At 42.4% G+C, this 8,062-nt stretch overlaps 1 long non-coding RNA gene across 1 annotated transcript; it reads left to right on the top strand.

Moving 5' to 3' along the window:
- The first annotated feature begins 707 nt into the window (after positions 1-707).
- On the top strand, positions 708-2,135 carry LOC133250096 (uncharacterized). The gene is made up of 2 exons (XR_009737227.1): positions 708-1,228; positions 1,570-2,135. It is a non-coding gene; the product is annotated as an uncharacterized LOC133250096 (long non-coding RNA).
- The last annotated feature ends 5,927 nt before the right edge of the window (positions 2,136-8,062 follow it).

Here is an 8,062-nt window from a genome sequence, read left to right as displayed (position 1 = left end):
CAGTGTCTCTTTGCTGTCTCGTACACCGGGTTATTGTTACCATCTTTCTAAATTCCATATATATGCGTTAGTATACTGTATTTATGTTTTCCTTCTGGCTTACTTCACTCTGTATAATAGGCTCCAGTTTCATCCACCTCATTAGAACTGATTCAAATGTATTCTTTTTAATGGCTGAGTAATACTCCATTGTGTATATGTACCACAGCTTTCTTACCCATTCATCTGCTGATGGACATCTAGGTTGCTTCCATGTCTTGGCTATTATAAACAGTGCTGCGATGAACATTGGGGTACACGTGTCTCTTTCCCTTCTGGTTTCCTCAGTGTGTATGCCCAGCAGTGGGGTTGCTGGATCATAAGGCAGTTCTATTTCCAGTTTTTAAGGAATCTCCACACTGTTCTCCATAGTGGCTGTACTAGTTTGCATTCCCACCAACAGTGTAAGAGGGTTCCCTTTTCTCCACACCCTCTCCAGCATTTATTATTTGTAGACTTTTGGATCGCGGCCAGAAATATTGATCAATGGAATAAAATAGAAAGCCCAGAGATAAATCCACGCACATATGGACACCTTATCTTCGACAAAGGAGGCAAGAATATACAATGGATTAAAGACAATCTCTTTAACAAGTGGTGCTGGGAAATCTGGTCAACCACTTGTAAAAGAATGAAACTGGACCACTTTCTAACACCATAGGCCCACGTTTTAACAACACCTTCTTTCGAAGGGTTGGGACAGTGTCTGAAAGCTCTGTTTAGAGACCTGGTTACTTCAGAGGGAAAAGCAGAAATCTTAAGAAGTCATGCATAATCCATTTGCCTGGGAACACGAAGGGGACCTGAGAGCCAGCCCTGAAACCTTCGTATTTAAAGCAGTTGTCCGCAGACATAATGCCCTTAGCTTGATCAAAGGGCCGGGCCACACAATCCCAGGAACAGGAAGGCTGACAAGGGGGGAGGGTCCCTTTGTCCTGGAGGACTGAAGGCCTGGAATCCGGACGCCTAAGCAGGCAGGGCTGTGGGCCCATGCAGGGAGGGGCTGAGGCCCAACCTGTCCCCCAGATTCCTCCCCCTGCCCTCTGCAGACACCAAGAAGTCCCGCGGTCTCAGAGCCCTGCCCTCTCTCCGTCTCCTCTCACTCTTCTTCAGCGTGTCAGTGAAAAGAATTCCCCCAGCCCAAAGGCTTTGCTTGAACGATTGCCCTTTCCTTCTGCAATCAGAAAAGGTAAGCGCCCCAGTTTAACTCTTTCTTAGGTCTTTCTCCCAGCACGTGGTTTCCTAACCAAATATTTCACGTATCGTTCGGGTCACATTCTTGACCTTGTTGTTTCAGGTGCCTGATAATTCTGGGCTAATAACAGCACAGCCCGCACACTGGCGGCCACTCTCCCTTTCCTCCCGGGTCCCTGGACGGCTTTCCTGGGCCCATTTTTGTGCTGGCTTCTTCCTGGTGAATTGCTCTCCCCCTGCAGCCTCTCTTTATAAACGTGCCTGCACTGAAGGCTTACACCTCAGATTCCTGCCCCTGGTGCCTTTGGCCTGTTCATTATTTAATTTTTCTTTCAGACCCCTGTCTGTCTGGTAATGTCTGCATGCTGTGATTGTTTTCATTTTTCCAAGTCTCCAAACACCCATCGTGGACAGCCTTGAGGAGAAGCTTTTAAGGTGTAACACTTCCCGTGCGCCTGCGCAGATGGACACTCAGAAGCGCATTAGGAAGATGTGCTTCAGACCCACCCACATTCTTCGAAGCACAGAATTTCAGTGATGAAAGGGCTTTAGGCACTGCCCTTTGACCTTATCAGCAACACCACCTTCATACCCGCTCTCCTGTTGTGCCAGTTGTTGGAAAGGGCCTTTATTTTTCTCCAGTTACTCAAACATATACACAGAAAGTAACTTCTGGTTACTTAGTGAGGGCCCCAAACCTGGTGGTTTGGGGTCCTTGTAAGAAGAGGGACTTGGGACACAGGCATGTGCAGAGGAAAACCATGAGAAGACACGGAGAAGAAAAGATGGACGTCTGCAAGCCAAGGTGGGAGACTTCAGATGAAACCAACCCTGCAGACACCTTAATCTCAGATTTCTGGCCTCCTGGTCTGTGAGAAAATAAATTTCCTTTGTTTAAGCCACCCAGACTGTGGTACTTTGTTATAGCAGCCCTAGAAAGCGAACACAAGCTTTAATATTCAAATGGTGTTAGTTCTATATGGACAATGAAATTAATCAAAGAGCACTTTCTGGGCAGGAAGTGGTTCTTCTGTCCCCGTATGGGTTTTTAGGTATGGAATTCTCGTTTGAGGACAAGCAGTAGATATTCAGCATGTGTTTATTGGGTACCTAGCACATGCCTGGCAGTGGGCAGAGACTCAGAAGTCAGTGACTCTGTCTAGATTCTAGATGAGGTTAGCATCTCACTCTGGCAATGGATGTGTGTTGATGTGGAGTCCCAAAGACACCTCCTCCCTAGGGCCTAATGGGTGCATCGTAACAAGGTTTTTCTTCTTCGGTTGCTAGACTGTTTGCTAAAGTATTGCTTTGTTCAGTCGCTAAGTTGTGTCCGACTCTTTGAGACACCATGGACTGCACGCCAGGCCTCCCTGTCCCTCACCATCTCCTGGAGTTCACCCAAGTTGATGTCCATTGATCGGTGATGCCATCCAACCATCTCCTCCTCTGCTGCCCTCTTCTCCTTCTGCCTTCAATCCTTCCCAGGATCAGGGTCTTTTCCAATGAGTTGGCTCTTTGAATCAGGTGGCCAAAGTATGGGAGCTCTAGCTTTAGCATCCATCCTTCCAATGAGTATTCAGGGTTGACTTCCCTTAGGGTTGACTGGTTTGATCTCCTTACCGTCCTAAAGTATTAAGTGCAACTATATAAAATTGTTGTTGTTTTTTAGCATAGGTTAAAAAGCCCTACTAAATACGAGTTTGCTAGATTGCATCCTGAAACAGAAAAAAGAGACTAGTGAAAAAAATTATGAAATCCAAATAAAATAGTTTGGTTGGTAGTAATGCACTAATACTAATTTTGTAGTATGCCAAGTGTGCCATGCTTATGTAATCTGTTAACATTGGGGGAAACAGTGGGTATATACAGAATGCTTTCAGACAATAAATTTTTTTCCAAAACAGAAGTTCATTTTAAAAAATATTTGAATATTAACCATTTTACATAATTTAGTAAAGTCTAGAGGCCTTGAATATAAAGTAGATTGCTGACTCAATCTCCTAATTATACAGTAATGAGATTTATGTTTGAAATTTAAGTTTTACCTTTAGTTGTTTTAAAATGATTGACTAAGTATTTGTACCCTGGATGCCTGGTCAGTCTAGGTAAGAGAAGCACATAAGCTGACCTTCAAAGACAGAGAGCCCAGTGGCCACTACCGAGGGACTGTGTTGAGCAAGACCTGCTGTTCAGCTTCTCTGTCCTCCCTGATTGTCTGAGAAAAAAGCCAATTTCTTGAGGACTCTATGCTACTGGAATGACTGAGTCTCTCTGCTCTTCTTGGCAGTCAGTGGGCACCCAACATGGCCTCATTCAAAAAGAGAATATCACTTTCAACTCCCTTCTTCAGCTGAGATCCTGTTTTTATTCCCCATCAGGTCATGAGAAGATAGAGGATTATGCTATACCCCTTTATGGGGAGTCTAGATTCTCCTTTAGAGGAAAAAAGAAAATTTATCCTTAATTTATCCCGACCAATACCACGTGAAATACTTGTTTTGTTCAGCTGGCAAGCATTTAAAATTTTTATGAACTATTTACTACACTTTTAAATTGGGAAGCCTCACAAAAGTATCTGGATATTAGGCTTTTCTTGAACCATCACAAATTCTAGCAACAGAGACCTGTATTCCTACATGGGAAAGATTGGCTGGAGCCAAGGAACCACTGTGCCCTTTCATTTCCCATATGTGCCCTCCATTTCCCATAATCCCACACAGCTCTTTCTATTCATATATGCTACTTGTTCCATGGCTTCAAGCATTTGAGCTTACAACCTAGATCAGTGCTTTTCAAACTACAGATTATGACCCCTTTGTGAGTCATGAAATCAGTATAGTAGATAGCCAACACTAAATGAAGGAAAAGGGGAAGGAAGGGAATGAGAAAGAAGAGGAAGAGGAAGAAATGGAAGCTATCAGAATTTACCACCTGCAGTAAGGGTTTGTTGTATTGGATGAAATTTTGTTTCTATGGTTTTTTGTGTTGCTTGCACATAGATTATATTAGAAAATGTATTTCTCCCTATGAGTTGCAATAACATGTTTGAAAGCCAAGACTAATGAAAATTTAAATAATTCAACTTTTTGGTTAAACAGTTAGTTTGCTATATTAGCGTACTCTTTGTGTAACAAAGTTTTTCCTTAAATTACCTGAATACATCAGGAGTGGGGCTTTATTTGTTATATAATCATAACTACAGAATTCAAACCAACATGATAATATCAGTTCAGTTCAGTTGATGAGTCATGTCTGACTCTTTGTGACCCCATGGACTGCAGCATGCCAGGCTTCCCTGTCTATCACCAACTCCCAGAGCTTGCTCAAATTCGTGTCCATCGAGTTGATGATGCCATCCAACCATCTCATCCTCTGTCGTCCCCTTCTCCTCTTGCCTTCAATCTTGCCCAACATCAGGGTCTTTTCCAATGAGTCAGTTCTTTGCATCAGGTGGCCAAAGTGTTGGAGCTTCAGCTTCAGCATCAGTCCTTCCAATGAATATTGAAGACTGGTTTCCTTTAGGACTGACTGATTGGATCTCCTTGCAGTCCATGGGACTCTCAAGAGTCTTCTCCAACACCACAGTTCAAAAGCATTAATTCTTCAGCACTCTGCTTTCTTTATAGTCCAACTCTCACATTCATACATGACTACTAGAAAAACCGTAGGTTTGACTAGATGGACCTTTGTTGGCAAAGTAATGTCTCTGCTTTTTAATATGCTATCTAGGTTGTTCATAGCTTTTCTTCAAGGAGCAAGCATCTTTTAATTTCATGGCTACAGTCACAATCTGCAGTGATTTTGGAGCCCAAGAAAATAAAGTCTGTCACTGTTTCCATTGTTTCCCCATCTATTTGCCATGAAGTGATGGGACCAGATGCCGTGACCTTAGTTTTTGAATGTTGAGTTTTATAACATGGATCCCTATGAATCCTTGTAAAAGATCTGTAATAAAGGAGTAAAGCATCTAGTTGAAATGGAAGAAGAGATCAATCTTCTTGGTATTTTAAGACTTAATGATCTAAGACCTATAATCCACTAGATTGCATAGTTGCATGTTAGATCATATTAAATAATAATCGGACTTATTTACATAGATTTTGGGGGCTCCCCAGGTGGCACTAGTGGTAAAGAACCTGCCTGCTAATGCAGGAGACATAATACAGGTTCAATCCCTGGGTCAAGAGGATCCCCTGGAGGAGACATGGCAACACACTCCAGTATTCTTGCCTGGAAAATTCCATGGACAGAAGAGCCAGGCAGGCTACAGTCCGTGCAGTTGCAAAGAGTCAGACATGACTGAAACAACTTAGCACACACATTGATTTTTAGAGCAACTACTTTAGACTAGATCAGCACCATACAATAGAACTTCTGTCAGTGGAAAATTCTGTATCTGCCTTATACACTCGAGAAACAGCTAGCCACACATGGGTCTTCATTATTCAAAATGTACCAGTGTGACTGATGACCTGGATTTTTAATTTTAATCAACTTAAATTTAAGTAGCCACATGTGTGTGTTGGACAGCGTAGCTCTAGACTTTAGAATGTGTATCTTGAAAGAAGGTTGGCTCTTTTTCATTTTCCACACTAGAATGTCCATTGGCCTGATAGAATCATCTAATTCAGGCATTGAACCCTTAAGAGCAAGGCAGGCTGCCACTCAATATGCTCAGAACAGTTTACTTTTTTGGGTCCAGATCATTGCTAGAAACAAATTTATCCAGCTTCTACATGTGAACCCTCCAAGTTCTTTTATTGTTGTTGTTCTTTTCTATTTATTTTTAATTGGACTATAATTGCTTTTAATGTTGTATTAGTTTCTGCTGTACAGCAATGTGAATCAGCTATATGTATACATATATTCCCTCCCTCCTGAGCCTACCACCCCGCCATCAGGTTCTTATCCCCACTGATTTGTGCTTTTTCAGATTAAAAATTGCTTGAAGAAGATTATGTGATTTTTTAACTATACAGACAAAAATATAATAACTATTATTTAATAATTGCAATAGTAATAATAAAAGTAATAAATAGTAACAACAGTAGCAGCCACTTATTAAGTGCTTACTGTGTACTTGGTGGAGAAGGCAATGGCACCCCATTCCAGTACTCTTGCCTGGAAAATCCCATGGACGGAGGAGCCTGGTAGGCTGCAGTACTTGGTATTGTGAGAAGCACTTTGTATACCGTATCCCACTTATTCACATTAATTTCATGAGGGTGCATTATCCTATATGAAGAAATGATGCTTGTGAAGTTTATGTAATTTACAAGGTCACACAAGTATGAGTGAATGAGGCATAACGTGACTCTGGTTCTGTCTGCTACAAACCCCTTACTGTAACCACTGTGCTATCCCAGAGGATGCTAATAAACTGTGTTTTTCATCAGAACATTATTTCCTTGATAATAGCTGAGATAAATTATTAATGGCAGTGCTAGGCCAGGGCCTACCTCTTATGATATCAAGGGATGTGCTCTCCACTGCGTTCCCCTTATCATAGAAGCTGCTTTGGCCATACTGCAGGAATTGGCCTGTATGTTGCACCGAGACAAGCATTTTTAAATTTGGGAACCCATTTCCTCTTTAATACTAAAAATTACATCTCGCTCTATTTGTCTGAAGAGGTCTTTCCTGGTGTCTCAGACAGTAGAGTCTGCCTGCAGTGTGGGAGACCCAGGTTCAATCCCTGGGTTGGGAAGATCCTCTGGAAAAGGGAATGGTAAACCCACTCCAGCAGTCTTGCCTGGAGAATTCCATGGACAGAAGAGCCTGGTGAGCTACAGTCCATGGGGTCTCAAAGAGCCAGACACAACTGAGCTATTAACATACACATACATTGGTATAAAGACAAATATATTAATAATCTATGTTAAACCATTTTCTTCTACCTGAAAGTCTTTTTCTTTGTGATTTTAAAAGAAATGGAAACATTTTATGAGTCCTGTGGTAGGTAGAATAATAACCCCCTCAAAGATGTCCATACCCTAATCTCAGAACGTCACTTTTTTGTGAATATGTTACTTTTATGGCCAAAGGAACACTGCAGCCATGATTAAGTTAAGAATCTTGAGATGGAAAGTTTATCTTGGACTATTTGAGTGGATTGTGTAGAACTCCAAGGGTCCTAAAAGGAGAGTCAGAGAAGGAAATGGGATGACAGAAGCAGCATGTTAGAGGGACACAACTTGAGCGAGACTCGACCGGCTTTGAAGATGGGAAGATGGAAGGGGCCACCAGTGAAGTTAGGCAGGCAGCAGTGTCTGGCCCCATTGCTGTGTAATGCAGGAAAGACAGAGATGGGGAGAATTTTTTTCACACTTTCAAGAAATCACAGGATTCAAAGTGATTGTGGAAGAGACTTCAAGCCCAACTAATAGGTGTCCCCCCCTTTTGTTTTTCCCTCAGAATGTCTGGAGACAATGAAACTGTTGGCTGGGATTGTTTACTTTCACCAGAGTTGGTGATTCTGATGCTCTGCAGAAACTATCAATACATGTGGGAGAGAATGAGCAGCATCTGGGAAAAGTGCCTGGATGAGGAGAGAAATAGAGACCAAGAAGGGAGAGGAGGCGGAAAGGCGCAAGCGCACTAACGGACCTGAGGATGTCAACAGGGAGGGAGAGAGAGATGTTTATAGAAAAGAGGAAGGGAGGAAGAAAGGGAAGGAAAGAAGCAAGCAGTCTGGGGTTTGAAGGGACCCAGGAAGAGAGGTGGGGAAAGAAAAGAGACAAAAAGCAAAGCAAGCAGTGAGCCTAAACTGAACTTCCTTTCTTTCCATAGCTGACACTGAGTAGAGCTGAACTTCACAGGCCCGAAGCCA

The sequence above is a fragment of the Bos javanicus genome, chromosome 6 (genome assembly GCF_032452875.1).
Source record: "Bos javanicus breed banteng chromosome 6, ARS-OSU_banteng_1.0, whole genome shotgun sequence".
Taxonomy (NCBI): domain Eukaryota; kingdom Metazoa; phylum Chordata; class Mammalia; order Artiodactyla; family Bovidae; genus Bos; species Bos javanicus.
This window is presented reverse-complemented; position numbering and strand designations above follow the sequence as displayed.